Raw genomic sequence first — 18,708 nt, forward strand, 5'->3', positions numbered from 1 at the left:
TAAATATTTAGTGCCATTTTATAAAGATGCAATAATTACCTACTCTATTCTTACTCACAAAAGGGGCATTTCGTACAAATGATTTTATTTTTATTTTCTGATATATAGAGATGTTTTTGTTGGTGTGTTTCTTGTTACTCCTAATTGTATTTTGAGGACTTTGTTGAATTTTTATTGTGATTCAATATATGATTTTTTAAAATGGCATACATGAATATTTGCAAAGGATTTATCTTTTCAATATCTAATATATATTATTTGATGGATTGTTGAAGTCAGAACTTTTAGTTTTAATATTTAGACCATGTACTTAGTATTTGCTGGCTTTATCTGTATCAAATTTACAGTGGTATTTTAATATCCTGTATGCCAGTGGTGTTTGTGTCCAGTATTCTGTTTTTGTAGTAGCATTTGTTTGATGTAATTTAGTTCCCTTCTATTTGCTATACACAGTAGCCACATACAACTTCTGACTCAGAAGTTATATTGATGTTACCCTATCAATCTCTACTTCATTCCACTTAATACATCTCATATCAAACTTTCATACCTGCCACTATGACCATTGCTCCCCCTGAATCAGTTATCTACATTTTATTGATCCTGCTTTTGTCCCTTTCTCATTGTTATCTTCGCTGGGTACTTTCTAAGGATGCAGGTGTCTCTGAAAACCAGCCAGTCACCTCATTGTGTTTTCATTTTGTTCATTCCAGTCAGTTTTCTGTTTTTATGTGTACATTACATTATCACATTTTACTGTTTCATTTGCTTCCTCAACCCTGTACTATGGGTTCTCACTCCTGTTTTTCTTTTGCCATTTTTATTCAGTTTGTTTCCTTATAGTTTAGTTTGCTTTGTAGTTTCTGTTACGTAGATTGTTTTTAGCTTTTACTTTATGCAGTGGTTTAGAAGGTACACCTTGTTAATATGTCTACTGTAAGTTCCATTTCCGTTTTTCATAAATATTCTTGAATTTTTGTTATTATAATTAATAAAATGACTTAACAAAGACAATGGTCCTGTTGTTATTTATGTGGTCTTTCCACTTTCTATTCTAGCTTTCTCAGCTTTAAAATAGGAATAATTAAGGATGATAAAATATAACTATGTATATTGTTTGTTTAGTCAATTTCTTCATCGTTAAACTCCCACATTATTAGAACTGTTATTACTATAAGGCAATGTGATAAATACTTATTTGATACCTGTGAGTTCTGTATGTCTTTCTCCATTTTAACTCTTAATGAAGGCTGGGTGTCAAAGAAGTAGGGATTCTTGTCTGAAGTCCCTTAGGGAGTACATAGACTAACTAAAACAAAAATCCAGGCATTCTTTCTCCAAATCTTGTGTGCTTTCCAACATATACTCCCTGTGTAAAACTGATCTCAACTAGCAAGTTAATCTACTCTCAGGTAGCCCCAGGATATTTTTGTAGGGGAATATTGAGAGTATCTCAGATGTAGTAATTGTAATTTTAGGTTTTCTCAGTATCTCCATGGGGTTCTTGTTTTATACAGTGTGACTAAGCTTGCCAAGGTCCTCCTGCCTACTCTGTTGGGTTTTTTATCCTGAGAGCAATGGTTGGAGTCTACAGGCATGAGATTTTGGTTGAGTTCTGAGAAATTTGATGTGATTAGTGTCCCACTTAAAGTGAATTTGCTCCTGAATCCACTGATCCCAGCTTTCTAGGTACAGAACTGGTAAGTGAAGTGAGGAGGAGAATGTCACAGCAAGACATTGTTAACTAGAGGCCACTTACTTGAAATTTGGGTTAATCAAGATTTGTAACTGGACAAAACAGATCCAAGAATTCCTTGACCTTATCAGAGGACAGGAAAAAATGAACAAGTCTTAGATGAATGGTTGATACTTGCCTTATTTATTAATTTAAATATTTATTTGCTTGTTGGTTTATTGGTTGAACCTCTTGCTTTTCCAATGGATTTGTGGTGGTTTTAACAATTTGTATGATCAGGTGAAAAAATAAAAATGAAAAATAATTAGAAGAAGGGGGGAAATACTAAGATTATGTGACTTAGAACAGGCCTTGGTTGGAACAGAGACATGGTGGTCATGGAACCAGAAAGAGTGTTTAAACTTAGCACATAGAGACACATATTATATGTCTTACATATTTGTACCAAAGTTGATCTACATGCTTATCTCTAATATTACACATGCTGTAACAAAACAATTTATGAACGCTTATGGTTTCTTAGGGGAGAAATGTTTTCTTCATAGAGAGAAAGCAGACTGGTTCTTCCAGTGATAGAAATATTTCCTGATATTTCAGGTGTTTGCTAAGTTATGTAGGTAATGTGGGTAGTGTCTTCAATAGCAACCCTCAAATAAGTTAATAGGCTGTTTCTTTAAGAGTTACTCCTAGAAGCTTCATCTTTAGATTAAATTCCTAGAAGTGGAATTGTCTGGTGAGGTGGTATGGGCATTTGAAATTTTGATGGCTATTTGATAGTCTAATAATTTGAATTTCCAATAATAGTATGTGAAGATATATTTTCCTACATCTCTGCCATTACTTACTATTCTTTTAATTTTTTTCTAATTTAATGGGTAAAAATAGTGCATTTTGGTTTCAATCTGCATCTGTTTGTTTATCATTGGGTCAAGAATATTTTCCTGTGTTGTTATTTTTGTGACACACTTTGCTCCTCTGAACTGCTTTCCTCAATTTCCTATAGGTCTGTCTTTTCAAAACTGTTTTTTAGGAGACTTTAAAACAGTTTCCATTTCAAAGACATGAATTCTGAATATTATTCGTTTGTGTTCATCAAATGAATATTTGACAGAAAATATATTTTAGGATACTTTATTGTTTAATATTATTTTATTGATCCCAAACATTTACTGGGTAACACAGTGTACTAGGACATGATAACTCGGCAGTTAGCGATATAAATTTGCTTTTATAAATTTTATATTCTTTCAAAAATAGTCAATAATTAACAGGCATAAGAGGAACCGTTTTGGGTTCTGGTGTTTAAATACCATTAGGCAATCCTGTAGTTCAATGTTATCAGTCAACAGTGTGTTTTGGTGATTGGAGAGTTTGTTGATACCAATTGCTTTTGGGGGATGAAAACTGAGGTGAGTAATTGGGAGGGGGCAGTCTGGGGAATGAGTGTTTGTGTTGGAGGGGAGTTTCTGTGAGAGGACATTAAGGGGAAGCTCTCTGAAGGGAGTGTTGGGTTTTACTTACTCAAAAAATAAAATCACCTCCATGTGTCAGCCGGAGCATGCAGCTCAGCTGTGTGGTGGTGCTGGAGCCAGATGGGTGACAGGGGGTTAGTTTCCATCGCTTCTCAACCAATGGCACAACCTTGAACGTTGGCCAAGGAAAGAGGTAGTTCAGGACTGCTTGACTCATCTTCTTAAATTGTATTAAAATTTACTGAATTAACAGATGATTTCCCAGAATGCATGTCTCCTTATTTGCTTGGTATCTCTGAGTAAGGACGTAGCCCATGTGATTCTGGCTCACCCTTCTCCTGAGGGTGGAGATGACTGTAAACCATATAAAGGTGTTTGGTCCCCACCTGAGCTGTGCCTAGGCTTTCACTTCTGACACCTCACCTTCAAAGGAGGGCTTCGTCATTAAGCCTTTGCGAAGCTCGCAGTACAAGAGCCACCAAACCACATTTTTTAATGTCCACTTCTGAGAGTAAGCTGCTGAGTAGCAGCCATGTTGTAAAATCCTAGTCTCTGGGCACACGCCTCTGGCTGTTGGCCGCCAGTTACTGCGCCTGCGCTTTGGAGGTGGGCGAGTCACCGATTTCTCCTCAGTAGTTGAGGGCGCTGTGAGGAGGGTTCTGGAGAGGGGCTTAGGCCTGGACCTGGACCTGGACCTACACCTGGACCTCGGCCTGGACCTGGGCTGGAGTCTGGGTCCCAAGAACCCTGGATGCTATGAGTGAGAAGTGGAAGTGTGCGCTGTGCAGTGACAGCCTGTGGTGTGGCCTGGAGGGCATCGAGGAGGACAGGTCAGTTTTGGGCTCCGGGCTGGGCCCCGGTGAGGAGGCCTGAGGAGTCCCGTTTTGAGGGCTGTGGGCCTGAGCGGGGAGCAGTGGCTCACAGGGTTCATTTTGAAGGGCCACAGGTGGTTGTTGACTAGGAATCTGTCGTGGATCCAAGATTGGGAATTCCTATGGATTCAAAGTGTAGGGTGGTTGGAAGTTTATGTGTGGAGTCTCAGGGAGCAATCTGTGGGGAAGGGAGAGTGACGTTAAAGGGAGATTTAATTTTTTGCTGAGGGAGGAGAAGTGTTTTGTTTGTCAAATGCGAGAAGTATATGTCGAAAAGTGAAATTTACTGTATGTAAATTAAACTTTAAAAGGTTTTTAAAACAAGAAATGAAGTGCTGGTACATGCCACAGTGTGGAGGAACCTTGAAAACATTACATTGATTAAAAGAAGCCAGTCACAACAGAGGACACGTTGTGTGATTCCAGTTACACAAAATTTCCAAAATAGGTCAGTCTGTGGAAACAGCAGGTTAATGGTTGCCTAGAGTTGGGAGCAATGAGGGAACGGTGGGTGGTAGCTAAAGGGTTCTAGGTTTATTTTTATGACATGAAAGCATTGAAAAGTTCTATTAATATGTGCACAGCTCTGTGGTATACTACAAACCAGTGAAACTATTGTATACTTTAGGTGGATGAATTGTACATGTATTGTACCTTGATAATACTGTAATGGAACTGTTACAAAAAAATAAGAATGCTAGAGTGTCTAGTTTAATGTTATGCAAAGTAGACTTCAGAAAAAGAAAAGTGAGTGAGTTGGGAAATATCTCATCCTCCTCAAGTTTTGTAAGATTTTGGTACAATAGATCTGAGTCTCAATATTTTACCTTGTGTAGATGTCATTCAATGGCATTTACACATACTGGTTCAATCAGGGATGCTCTTACAATATTATCTGAGCCTTCGGAGTTTAGTGTTCCTCCTTGGATCTCCTACATTCAAATCCATAAGAATCCTTTTCTGACTACTGTGGACCAGGGCTAGTATTCAGGTTTCAAAGGATAATACAAGAGAAAACCCAGCCCAGTGCACACTTTACCTCACTTGGACATTATGGAGAAACATGGCCAGAGGCCAGTTAACAGTTTCTGGGGAGCCATAATTTCTGAGTGTGGGATCCCCAGGTGATTTCTATGCACATTAAAGTTTGAGGAGCAGTGTTTAATAAAGCAGTTTTCATCTCTGATTTGCTATTGTGATCACCCGGTTGGTTTTAAGAACTAGCATCACCTGCACCCTTCCAGAGATTCTGTTCAGTTGGTCTTTGGTAGGGCCTGTGATCCATGTTGGTTTAAACAGGTGGCCTGGGTAATTCTACTGGGAGCCCACATTTAAGCATGTTCAGGCTTCTGAGGTGGTAGATCTGAGTATGGAGTCCAGGCCCTACCCATGGGAGATAGTAAGGCCCAGATCTGCGTGGGCTTTTTAAATATTTGTGTTTATCTTTAAAATATTTTATTTTTTTAGGGAGTGGGGAAGGGAGGGAAAAAGAGAGGGAAAGAAACATCCATGTGAGAGAGGTACATCAGTCAGTTGGCCTCTTGCCTGAACCCCTAACTGGGGACCTGTGCTGGCTCGCAACCCAGACATGTGCCCTGACCAGGAATCTAACTGGTGACCTGTAGGTTGGTGGGATGATGCCCAAGCTACTGAGCCACACCAGTCAGGGCTATCTGTGGTTATTTTTATTTTGCTTTTACAGTCATGGGATAATTTTATACATGTTACTTGCAACTTGCTCATTTTAGTTCAGAATGTATCAAGTGATCTTTTCATATCAAAGAGCATATAGTGTGTATGATACATAGTCATCCATTCTCCTATGATGAGCATTCAGGTTGTTTTCAATTTTCTACTATTATAAACACCAGACAACTGTACATCTATGTCCCAATACAGAGAAGTGCTTTAGTTTCAGCACAATAGAGTGCAAAGTGGGATTGCTGATTATATATATATTATATATATTTTTTTAAATTGAGGTAGAATACCTGTGTCATAAAATTGACCTTATCAAGCACTTCTTGGGTACAGTGCAGTGGGCATTTGGAACATTACAACATTGTGCAATTGTCACCATTATCTAGGACCATGACATTTTAATGACTCCAACAGACATCTCATGCTCATTAATGACTCACTCCCATTCCACCTTCCCCAGCCCTGAAGACTATTTATATGCTTTCTGTCTTTATGAATTTGACTATTTTAGATCTCTCCTATAAATGGAGTCATAACATATGTGGCCTTTGTTTCTTAGAATACTGTTTTCAAGATTCTCCCATGTTGGAATGTGTATCAACATTTCATTTTGTTCTATGACTGAGCAATACTCCATTGTATGTCTGTAGCACATTTTGTTTATCCATTCATCAGTTGATGGACATTGGATTGTTTCCACCTTTTGGCTATTTGAATAGTGCTGCTCTGAACATTCTTGTACACTTATTGTTTGAACATCTGTTTTCAGTATATACCTAGGAGTGGAATTTCTGGGTCACATGGTAATTCTATGTTTGACTTACAGAGTTATTGCCAAATTATTACACCATTTTACATCACATCAGCAATGTAGGAAAGTTGTAATTCTTCCACATTCTCACCAACACATGCTATTTTAAATTATTTATTACTATACTCATAGTAGTGGGTACAAAGTAGTTTTCTCAGTGTCTTTTATTGTGTTAAAAATGCATATCAGCCCTGGCTGGTGTAGCTCAGTGGATTGAGCTCGGGCCTGTGAACCACACGATCGCTATTTGATTCCCAGTCAGGGCACATGCCTGGATTGCAGGCCAGTTCCCAGTGGGGGACTCATGGGAGGCAACCATACATTGATATTTCCCTCCTTCTCTCCTTCCCTTCCCCTCTAAAGATAAATAAAATCTTAAAAAAAATTTTAAAAATACATAACAAAATCTAACACTTTAACCATTTTTAAGTGTACAGTTTTGTAGCATTAAGTACATTTACATTATTGTGCAACCATTATCACCATCTATTTCCAGAACTTTTTCATCATCACAAACTAAAACTTCATACCTATTGAACAGGTCCCAATTTCCCCTCCTACAAGTCCCTGACAGCCACTATATTACATCCTGTTTCAATGAATTTGACTTCTCTTGATACTTCATTTAAGTGAAATCAGACAAATTTGTCCTATTGTGTCTGGCTTATTTAAGTTGACCTAATTTTTTTTAACACTCATTGAGGTTGTGACTTGTATCACAATTTTGCTTTTTATAGGACTGAATAATATTCCATTGCATGTGTATACTATGTTTTGTTTATTCATTCATTTATAGTGAACATTTAGGTTAGTTTCATGTTTTGCTATTGTGAATAATATCCTGTGAGCATTGGTAGAAAATACATGTTTGATTCACTGCTTTTAGTTCTTTTGGGTGTATACCAAGAAGTGAAATTTCTGGATTATATGTTCAGTTTTTTTGAGGAACCATCATATTTCCTGACCAGCTGCACCATTTTACATTTCTACCAGCAATATACAAGGGTTCCAGTTTCTCCATGTTTTTATGAACACTTGTCACTTTTTTTGTTTGTTTTATAGTAGTCATTCCAATGGATGTTAGATATGGAGGTTTTGATTTGCATTTTCCTAATGACCAAATACATTAAACATCTTATGCTTGCTAGTCATCTATATATTTTCTATAGAGAAATGTCTGTTTAATCTTTTACCCACTTTTTGTTTGGGTTCTTGTTTTGTTGTTGAGTTATAAGATTTATGTACATGCTCTGTTTACTAGATTCTTATTAGATATATGATTTGGAAATATTTTCTCCCATTCTTTGTGTTGTGTTTTCACTCTGTTGCTAGTGTTTTTTGATGCACAAAAGTTTTTAATTTTGATGTAGTCCAGTTTATGCATTTTTTTCTGTTGTTGCTTGTCCTTTTGTTGTCATGCCTAAGACACCTTCATGAAATCCAATGTTGTGAAGATGTACCTTGGTATTTGCTTCTCAAAGTTTACATCTGTAGCTTTTCTGTTTTACCCACTTTTGCCCATTAGCTCTTCATTGCCATGATCTTTTTTGTTCCCGTGACACCCTGTACACATTATCTTCCCAGATCCCAATTACCTTAAACCCTTAACTTCCTTGCACATATTGTCCCTTTATAATCTTAAACCTGACATTGCACAAAGGGTACTTTAACCCCTACATAATATTCTTTTGCTTTTTATCCCTTTGCCTTTTCAACCCTTTGCCTTTTCACTATACCCCACACCTTGACTCTTCACCACCATCTCACTGCATTCCCCCCATTTTATTGTGCATCTCATCAACTCACTCTGCCATGCATCCACACACTGTAACTTCCCAAACATTCCAGTGCTAAACAGTTGCTACTGATTGTTTTAAACAAATTTTCTGTGGGTAGGAGTGTTTATGAAAATCAAGCTTCCAGCCAGGTCACATAAAGAAAAACCATGAGAATGGAGCTTTTCTTTAAGGTGCTGGATAGGTTAAATAGTGACACTTTGTGGGCAGGGGGCAGGATTGGCTTTTGGGGAGTTCTGAAGACATTCTTGCCCCTTCCAGTATGTGCTAGGTTACTGATTTTCACTGTTGCTGTTGTTGCAAAGGGACATGAAGCTGAAGGGACTGGGGTGGATGGGATTAGGGCACATTGAAATGCTCCAAGGCTCATTGTGGGCGAATGTGTGGACCTAATCAGCTGCTTATTACGGAGAAATGACTGGCATTTAACCAGGGTCTCAAAACTTGGTCGAGAAAGCATAAGTACAGTTGTATCACACTTTCCCCAGTGTTCAGTCTAGCAGATTCCAACCTTATAGGGCCAACTCCATATCCCTTTTTTCAGCATCTTATTATTTTCCTTCCTTTCTCACCATATAAATATATGGTGAGATAAACTTTGGGTTAACTGTTTATTCTGTGCATAAGTCAGATAACAAGTGGGTCTAGTTTTATCTCTTGGAGATGTTGTTGCCTTCCACCTACCACGAATTTGTGCTACCTTCCTGTAATTTTCATGATCAAGATCTCCTGTGTTCTTAACTCAGCCATCTTCATAATATTAGATGTTACCTTATTAAGTACAAGCATAAAACTCAAGCCCTCCAATGGATATTCCAAAAAGAATCCACTTTCACAAAACAAACAAACCAAAACCATCCAGTGATGCAAGTGTCTGTTTTTGCAGATATTGTAAAAATGAGAGGCAGAGAGGTACCAGAGCACTTTAGGGCTGGCAAATTAATATCCTTTTATAATAATTGCTTTTCTTCCAATGTCCCTTTGGGCTGCTCTACCTGTGGCCTCTTGGATCTTCCCCCCTGTCTATGCAATGCCCTACCTGCTTGTTCTACTCTCCTCTTTCTTGTGGCATGGACACATTACATTCTTCAAACAAATTCCATTCTTCAACATTTTGGTACAGATCAACTGGCTCTCTCAGGTCTACAGCATAACTGGAACAACTAAATTTATCATGATTTAGAGATTAGGTAAGCATTGGATTAAGTAATCCAAGTTAGATAATCCAACTTCTTAAGAGAATAGTCAGTTCTCTCTCTTTTTCTACCTATTTATGTTTTATGTATCTGTTTTGAATCACAACTATGGTTATTTCAGGCACTGTGAATGTTGAAGTTCAGCCTTAATTCTTATAAATATTGGTAAAAGAAATATAACTTCTAGATAAAATCAAAGGACTTTATTACTAAGGGCACAGCAGGCAGCATGAATATCCTGATTGTAAGTTTTTCTTGCCACCCCCTATGCCAGTTCCAATCAGAGTGGTGCAAAAAGGGTCAGGTGAATGTTAACATACAGTGGGATTGCATCACAAACTTGGACAATTGGAGGGGGGATTGACTGTAGGAGTGGTGGAGGATGGGGGAGGGGAGAGCAATGGGGAAAAAAGTGGGACAACTACTGAACAACAATGAAAAAAAAAGAAAACCCAAGTTTTAAAAGGGGGTGCTAGGAAACCTTCTCCACTCTTTGAAGATATTGTTTTTATTTCACTGTACTGTTCCAGTGGGTGATGCTGTTACTGTCTTCCAAGGCTTCTTGTTTTCCTTTTACACAAACATCTGAGAAAGTGCAGTTTCATACAAAAGCTTTCTATCCCTCTGTCCATAAGGCATGCACATACATGCGAAACCCATGGAGAATTGTCATCCAAAAATATCCAACACTCATGTCTTCATTATATCAGCTCCTGGTACAGTTTTCCCATGAATAGATAATTTGTTCAAACACTAATTAAACTTAAAGGACTGGGAGCAAATTCATTTAATTTATCTCAATTTATCTAAGACTGCTATCAAGAGGATATTGTATATCAGGATGAGGCTAACCTGCTTATTCACCTCATTTATGCACATGAGGTTCCTACTTTCAGCCATTGAAGAAACCCTGATATCCATTAGGGTCTACTTTAGAAATGTGTGGCTTCTCCTTGTGTTGAGTTTCTGAGGGGGATGAGTGAATAAACAATTGAACATTATGAAAAAACATACAATAAACCTATTTCTGATTACATTAGGGGATTTTGTATTATTTTCCCACACAAGGCAGGGCCTGGAGATAGTGGAGTCATAACTCATGAGCAGAAAGGGGCTGACGGTTGGAGGGCACACAGAAATTTAGGGCAGCAGTGTCCACCAAACACCAACTGGGATTATAGAAAAGAGCGATAAAAATGTAAAAAGTGAAAGAGGGTCTGAAAAGACACAAAGGTGCTCACAAGGACAATGGTGCTCTGGGTGGCTCTGGTCTCAGGGGAGGATCTGGGGGAGACATTATTCCTATGAATGTGTCAGACCCTCTGCTTGTGTCTGTATAGGATGAAGACCACGGTTCTACTAGCCCAGAGCCTGAGTACCAAAAATGAAACTTCAGGAAATACAAATAATGCTGCAAACAGTGAACCTGTGATTGTCTCATGACCAGAAGCAGAACAATATCCAAAAAGGCCATTTCTTTATGTTTTTTACTACTACATTTGTTAGACACATACAACACATATGCAATAAAAATAAAATTAATACATCAGATGGAAACGAAGAAGCCAGTGTACTTGGGAGCTTTTTACTTTGAGATCCTGCCAACAGGATTTCATGGGAGTGATCATGATGGTCTGGAAGACACTCAAGAAAGAAGTGTTGTTAATGTACATGACACTGCCCACTCTCTGAACATGCGAAACAAGTTGGCATCCAGAATCATTAAGGAAATGTTTCGACTGAATCTGCCACTGTCTAGGTACTCCTTTAATTAGGATGATCAAGGAGTTGGCTACACTCAAGTGCTCAAGAATTAAATTTATGGATCTCAACTTGCATTCAATGTGGTAATGGAAGAGGTAGAGGTAAAGAAGGGAAGACTGGCTCAGAATTCCAACTACAGTCTGTGACATGAAGATTATTCTTATTGCCAAATCCTTGGAAGCTGTTTTGTCATTCCACACATTTTCCTTTAATTATGACAGCAGTCATTTCTATGAACAAAAAGAGTCATTGGAAATTTTGGACATCGAGAGTAACTTTGGTTGTTTGCTTCTATGGGATGACCAAAAAAGGAGGAATGAGATAAAGAGGATTACCAGTATATTTCATGGAAAAGTCAGCACTAAAGATGAAGTGGTTCAGCCAGAGGGAAGTAGTGATAAATGACAACTAATGGAAACAATGCTTAATATGACATTTACAGAAAACTGAAATTTGTTGTTCACATTTGAAATAGGACACAACTTTAGTCATTGTCTACACTTAGAAATTATTTCTGAATGGGTTATTTATCTAAGTATTAAAGATAATTTTTGAAAAATAAAAATAGTTCTATGATCTTAGAATTAGAAAATATTCCATCATTCACCAAAAGTACATTAACCATATGGGTGAAATGACAAATTAGATTATTTGAAGTTATGACCTAGTTGTCATAAAAGAAACCCACCCTCACCCCTATATAGATACCAAAGAATGAAAAAAAAGAGTAGTTTTGTCTTAAACTAAAAGTGTATGTGCCATAATGTGAGAGGAGACTAGACTCGAGGGTAAATTTTAGAAGGCTTGGGGGAAGTGAACTTTATTTCCTTTGTTTTACAATGCTTACAAATACTGGATTTGAAAAGAAACAATGAAATATGTTGAAAATTTGACCATGTTAGATCAATTTTGGTAGATTTATTCATAAGAGGGAAAGTGACTAATTAGTCAAATACTGTAAAGTGTTTCTGTTCAAGTGAGATCCTTGTCTTTAATGGTGGATTAACAGCTTTGTGTCATGGCAGGTCTGTATGGTGATCAATTCAAATAAATGCTGACTGTTAACATGAACTATCTTTGGCCATTGGAAGTAAGAATGGAACAATCCAAATAGTTTCTCTATATAAATGAATGATACAATTTTAAGAAATAAGCACACACATAAAAAAATTCACCAAGAATGCCATCTGGACCGGGAGTTTCATTTATGGGGAAGTTTTTAATTACTAATTTGATTTTGTTAGTAATTATTGGTCTGTTCAGATTTTCTGTTTTTTTTTTATCTTGACTCTGTTGTGGCTTGTGCATTTCTAGGAAGTTAATCAGATTTTCCTGATTGTCAAATTTGTTGGCATATAATTGTTTGTATTGAGTTCACCAAAAAGGCTACATGTTTTTTTTCCATAAAATAAAAATGCACTTTTAATTTTCACCAATAACTTTATTTATTTGGATATTTTGAATATTGCAACTATCTCCTGTGTGGTATAACAATGATTGTCCTCTATATCTCAGTTTGATCACTGTCAACCTCAAACGGTCTACCTGAGTGTGGAGCATTGTGCAGCAAGAAATCTCTAGCACAAAACTTTGCAAACCACTTTTGACACATTCAATCACTCAGAGCACCTTTTCCATACACTGCACAAATCTTGTGTGTGTTTCTTTTCCTTTGTGTTTTTACCTTTCTTGAAATAATAAAGCATAATATGCTATAAATTTTGCATGTTTTCTTCCATTTTCAATATTAAAATGGCTACCCCCAAATTCACCAATTTTGGTGGTTTTTTTAAATGCACACTTATATAATAGCTGTCACAACACAGTCTAAAAAAATTGTTTCGAATGAAGTTCAAGACAGCTAAGAACTACAACCTAAATGCCCATCGGTCAATGACTGGATCAAAAAACTATGGTACATTTACACAATGGAATTCTATGCTGCAGAAAGGAAGAAGGAGCTCCTACCCTTTGCAACATCATGGATGGAGCTGGAAAGCATTATGCTGAGCGAAATAAGCCAGGCAGTGAAAGACAAATACCATATGATATCACCTTTAACAGGAATGTAAACAACAAAACAAACAAGCAAGCAAAATGTAACCAAATACAGTGAAATACAGAACGTGCTGACAGGGTCCAGAGGGTAGAGGGGAGAGAAGCACAGAGTAAAAGGGGATGGACTCACATGAATAAGTATGAAAGACACATGGACAGTAACTAAGACGGGGGGCGGAGATGGAAGGGGGGTGGGGAGCACTGGGGGGGTGCAGGGCTGGGAATACAAGAAAGAAAACTGTACTTGAACAAAAGTTAAATAAATTTTTTAAAAAAAGAACTACTACTAGAGCCATCTTACAGAAAAAAAACCTAAACAGACTTTTTAGCCAACTCAATAGTATTTCTTATAATTCTTTGTATTTCTGTGGTGTCCGTTGATGCAGTCTTTTGTTACTTATTTTATTTATTTAGCATCCATTTTATTCCTTAATGAGTGTGGTTAAATGTTTATCCATGTTGATTATCTTTTCAAAGAAGTGACTCTTGGTTTCAGTGAACTTGTGTGTTTTTGTTTTAACTATTTTGTTTACATCCACTCTGATGCTTATTATTTCCTTTCTATAATCACCTAAGGCTGTGTTTATTCTTCTTCCTTTTCTAATTCCTTTAGGTAAAAAAATAGATTGTTTATCTGAGACTTTTCTTTTTACTTGCTTCTCATAGCAATTTTTAAGGCTGTGTATGTATTATGAACTTTGTCTTTGTTGGTTGTTACCCAGTTGGAAGGATCACAAAGGATGAAAAGGGCCTCCCTAGAGCATCTGGTGGTCTGGAGATAGTTATTCTTGTGTAAATGAATGAGTCATGAAGAAAGACTCGTGGTGGCTGTATACATTGATTCTGTAAAAGTACATGTAACTTAATATACTGAACAACTTAATTGGCTGTGTGTGTTTACAAGTTTCTGAATGGGTGAGAGTTTTTATGTGGTGAGTGTACGAGTGAATGTGAATGTACAACTAAAATTGTGTCATAGTGATTGTGTATGTGCATAAATATGTGATTGTAACAGTGTGTTTGACTGTGTTTTTGTCTTTGCATGTGTGTAAGTGTAGAAATGAGTTCCTCTGAGTGTGCTGTCTGGATGGCCTTGCATTGTGGCTCTATCCCTGGACTTGAAACTTGAAGATATTTGCATAGGGAAATAGATTTTATTCAGATTTGTTTGTAGGACAAACCAAAAAATAGCTTTCAACTTCTAATTTGTGTTTCTTAAAAAGGAAAGCAACAAGGGCTCATAAGTGACAATTCAGCATAAAATAAATGTAGAGCGCTGTTGTAACCCTTGGATACTCTAGAATTTCATTAGGAACATTGGCTTGTCTGGTAGTCACAAGAATGGCAGCATATGCCTGTCAAACCATCCCATTCTGCCAGTTTATTTGTAAAGTATTAGAGCTTTCTCTCTCTTTTCTCAACCTATAGTTCTGTACTGTATCTATGTCCTGTCACTAATAGAAGGCAACAATGGTCAATTATATTTTCCTACAAATTGCATATGAGGTAACATTGACTTGAGCCAGTGAGTGCAATGATATGTAATATACATCATGACACCATGTTTTATACCTGATACTTGTCTCTCTTTCTAAATGTAACATATTTTGACTTTTTCTGTTTTCTTTGCTCTGTGTGTCAGTGATGCTGCAGCTCATTTGTTTGAAGACTAGGAAAGAACTTACTTTGGGTAGAACTTCCCAATGAAGCAAATGTCTCATGAGATGTGCAGACTCACTCTGGTCCCTCAGAGGTCAGAAGTCAGCACTCCGTACTGTCTGTTCCCCATGGGAGACCCTGTCTGCTCCAGGGATCATGGTAAGAAAGGGCCTCTCACAGACACTCCAGGAGTCTCCTAAGGGATTCTGGCTGGAAACTTGGAATTATTTTTGGCAATTTCAACTGGGAAGAAAGTTTTGAGAAATATTCTCAGATCCCAAGCCTGTCGGTATCAGTGCTGCTTCTGGTGAAATGATAATTGCAGTTCAGAAGGGAGGTGAGCTCACCGAATCACAACCTATATCTCAGGGTCTGGATGCCTCCCTGTTACACGTACTGGCAGTGCTGACTTCACAATGAGCCAGTGTCCAGGTGAAAGGAAGACATCAGTGGGTTTTTTCTTTATTGGTCTGAGAGGTAGAGAGTGTAAGGGAAGGTGTTGTATCAGGTGTCCAGGTAAGAGAACATACTGGACAAAGGGATCTTTTGTGAGTGAATCTGGTCTTGCACCAAAGCGAGGGTAGGGGGAGGAATTCCTGAGGCTTGAGCTGAGCTGGTGAAGAAACACGGGTCCTAGAGCTGCTCTAATCCCTGATGACTCCGGATGTGGTGTAGTGTGGTCCTCACTCACAGTCATGGTTTTTTATGAACCTGATTCTTAATGTACTTAACGACCGGAGTTTTGGAGTCAATCTCTGTTGAGCTGCCTTTACAGGAATCATAGACCTAATTTTGAGGTTTCTAGAGGTGCACCAATAATATCTGCCTGCTTTTACACCTACAAGAATCATCATACCTGATGCAGAAAATGTGTCTGACAGCAGTGACTAAAGTAGAAATGTATTCTTTGACTCTGGATATATTATTTGTTAAACATATTTAATATTTGTGTATATTTTCACTATGGTGACTCTTTCCCCACTTAAAGAAGCAGCATTTAAAAATATGACTTAAAACTTTTAGACAGTATTTTCAGAGTCAAATATGTAATTTGATATTTCTGCTGCTCTTACATATTATAATAGCAATCTAACACATGTATTTCATTACACAATACACAAGTTATTTGCCTTCATTTTCCATGTTTTCTGGTATGTTCATAAGTCTCATAAAATCTTGCCTTACTGCAAAGAATCTCATTTATCTCAGTTACTAATGATTAGTCATGTATATGATCTAAAGTTAGTAATAATTTTGTTTATGCAATACATTGATTATCAGATATCAGTGTTTCTTTTGCATAGTTCCTGTAACTCGTGTAATTGTATTTTCCCTGTAATAAAGCACGGATCTTTCCGTTGTCCTCCTAATGTTGCACCTCGCTTGTGTTCAGTACATCCAACCTGTCAGGGGCAGGTCCCTGCAGTTTTTCTGCAGTCAGTGCACCTCTGTTCTATGAAGACCTCTAGAGCTTTATTCAACGTTTATATTTGCCTGTGGATTAAGTATTCATAATGAAAATAGTGGACACTCGCCCTAGCTGGTGTAGCTCAGTGGATTGAGTGCAGGCCTGCAAACCACACGATCACGGTTCGATTCCCAGTCAGGGCACATGCCTGGGTTGCAGGCCGGTTCCCGGCAGGGGACACACCAGAGGCAACCATACATTGATGTTTCTCTTCCTCTCTCCTTCCCTTCCCCTCTAAAGATAAATGAATAAAATAAAAAAAAGAAAATAGTGGACACTTGATGTTACTAAAAATTTTAAATAAAATACTACCAATGGATATCAAAATAAGAGGGTTCACAAATAATTGGTTTCTTTGAAAAACACAGGTAACTAGCGTGTTATTATATTAAAAATTAAATGCACTATCTTGTGACTTTTTAAAGAAAATGTGAATTGCATGGAACTGGTATCTGTGGAAGATACCAGATAAAAAAGGTACCTCTTTTTTTCTTTGTGAAGAGGATCTGGGCTTGTTGGTCAGAAGGTTGGTCTGCAGGTGCACACTCCTCTCTCTGACGGAGTTAGCAGCACAGCCAGGATCAAATCCTCACTCTGCCCCTAACCAGAGTGTGAACTCAGATGAAACCCTTAACCTCTCTGTGCATATGGGGTCCTCACCTTTATAAGAAATGCAGCAGCGTCTGCCTCTTGAACTTGTGAGGGATAACAAAGTTAGTGTATGTGTGGCCTTTGTAGCAGTGAGTAATCTTTTTTGTGTTCTTAAATGGTTACACATTCAACTATTCAACGCCTCTAAGTGAGAAAAAGTTTAACTCAGTGTTTCATTTGGAACTGTTGATAAGTGGAGAATGTTGGAGATCCCTGACATGATAACTGTGGCTTATACCTCCTATTCTCATACCTGGTCCTCTTGTTTAGAAGTGAAAGACCGATCACTGAGAACACACAGCATGGCCACCAGGGATTTGGCCATAGGAATGACCTTTTTACTACAGACTGTAATCGGAGTCCTGGGGAATTTCTCTCTGCTTTATCATTATCTCTTCCTCCATTTCCCTGGGTGCAGGCTGAGGCCTGCAGATTTAATTGTCATAAACCTAATTGTGGCCAACTCCTTGGTTCTCATTCCTACTGGAATCCACTATACAATGTTATCTTTTGGGCAGTATCACCATCTCTATCATTTTGGATGCAATTTTTTTCCCTCTTTACGTGGAGTGGGCAGGGGTGTGTCCATTGGCACTGCCTGCCTCCTGAGCCTCTTCCAGGCCAGCACCATCAGCCCCATGAACTCTAGGTGGGCAGATCGTTAAAAGCTCCCAAGTACATTGTTTTTTCAATTTTCCTGTGTTGGGTTCTACAAGTGCTGGTAAATGTTGTTGCTCCTATATTTGGGTCTAGCAATTTGAGCAACAAAAATATCACAGACAGAATGTGGTTGGGATTCTGTTCCCATCTTCATCCTGATAAAACCAAAGATTCATTATTTGCAGTGTTGTTAACATTCCCTGATGTTGTATGTTTCCTGCTCATGCTCTGGGCCAGTGACTCCATGCTCTTCATCCTGTACAGACACAAGCAGAGGGTCCGGCATGTTTACAGGACCCCTGTCTCCTCCTGATTCTCCCCGGCATCCAGAGCTACCAAAACCATCCTTCTGGTGAACACCTTTGTCTTTTTTAACACCCTTTCCCCCATCTTTGTGATTATTATATCTATTTTAAACAATTCCAGCTTGTTTCTCCCCGACATCTATGTATTAATCACTCTGTCAGTCCCAACTGTCAGTCCTTTCTTCCTCTTGAGCCGTGGCTCCAGTGTCTCTAGACTCAGCTTTGCCTGGATAAGAAATGTGAAATCTGCTAATCTGATGGGAAATATATAAATTGTATGTATTTTAATAGTATGAAACCTAAATTGTAAATTAATTAAATTGTATGTATGTTAAGTCTGTCACACTAAATTGTCCAAAATGAACTAGCATAGAATTGTAAGAAAATGTATGTGAATGGGCATCAGCAGGAGGCAGGTCATGGCTGAAGCTGAAGCCATTAGTGCCGGAGGGAAATGAAGTCCATGAGGACTTAAGCCAAATGAAAGTTAACAGAGTGACACATTCTTATACTCAGTACCTGGATCAGGAAATAGAGTGTTATCAGACCGTCAGAAGACTCCTGTGCTCTCTTCCTGTCACTACTGCTCAGGGTAAGCA

General features: G+C 38.1%; 2 pseudogenes; one reads left to right on the plus strand and one right to left on the minus strand.

Moving 5' to 3' along the window:
- Positions 1-3,863: 3,863 nt before the first annotated feature.
- Positions 3,864-11,565, minus strand: LOC118999872 (vomeronasal type-1 receptor 4-like; annotated as a pseudogene).
- Positions 11,566-17,446: 5,881 nt separating this feature from the next.
- LOC118999849 (vomeronasal type-1 receptor 4-like) lies at positions 17,447-18,381 on the plus strand (annotated as a pseudogene).
- The last annotated feature ends 327 nt before the right edge of the window (positions 18,382-18,708 follow it).

This window comes from Sturnira hondurensis, unplaced genomic scaffold (assembly GCF_014824575.4).
Source record: "Sturnira hondurensis isolate 20B ecotype Veracruz unplaced genomic scaffold, ASM1482457v3 Scaffold0015508, whole genome shotgun sequence".
NCBI classification, from domain to species: Eukaryota; Metazoa; Chordata; class Mammalia; order Chiroptera; family Phyllostomidae; genus Sturnira; species Sturnira hondurensis.